This window comes from Octodon degus, unplaced genomic scaffold, assembly GCF_000260255.1.
Source record: "Octodon degus isolate 3935 unplaced genomic scaffold, OctDeg1.0 scaffold00235, whole genome shotgun sequence".
In the NCBI taxonomy this organism is placed as follows: Eukaryota; Metazoa; Chordata; class Mammalia; order Rodentia; family Octodontidae; genus Octodon; species Octodon degus.
The window spans coordinates 3142788-3143259 of NW_004524811.1; the positions used below are offsets into that span (position 1 = coordinate 3142788).

General features: G+C 38.3%; 1 pseudogene; it reads left to right on the top strand.

Annotated features, from left to right (window-relative positions):
* The window catches only part of LOC111813879, a 1804-nt pseudogene extending 1638 nt beyond the window's left edge, over nt 1–166 (top strand).
* Nucleotides 167–472: the final 306 nt, after the last annotated feature.

Here is a 472-nt window from a genome sequence, read left to right on the forward strand (position 1 = left end):
TCCACTGTGCCAGTCTATTTCTCTTAGTTGGTGAATTGAGTCCATTTACATTGATGGTTAGAATTGAGATATATTGACTTATGGTTAACATGTTATTTACCTGTTGTCGTTTACTCCTTTTTCTCCTGTTTTTAGTGGCTTGCCGTATTTAGTTGGCTGCTTCTGATCTCATTCGTGGAGTTCTGAATGTTTTGGTCCCTCTCTAGAACATCTTTTAGTAGCCTGTGTAGGGTTGGCTTTGTCATCATGAAATTCTTTAGCTGGTCTTTGTTATGAAAGTGTTTCACTTCTCCATTAAACTTGAAGGAAAATTTTGCAGTGTGTAGTAGTCTGGGCTAGAATTTGTTTTCATAGAGGACCTGGAGTACTCTGCTCCATGCTCTTCTTTCCTTCATTGTTTGTGAAGAGAAGTCAGCAGTAATTCTGATGGGTTTTCCTTTGAATGTGATGTGCTTCTTTTCTCTAATGGCTT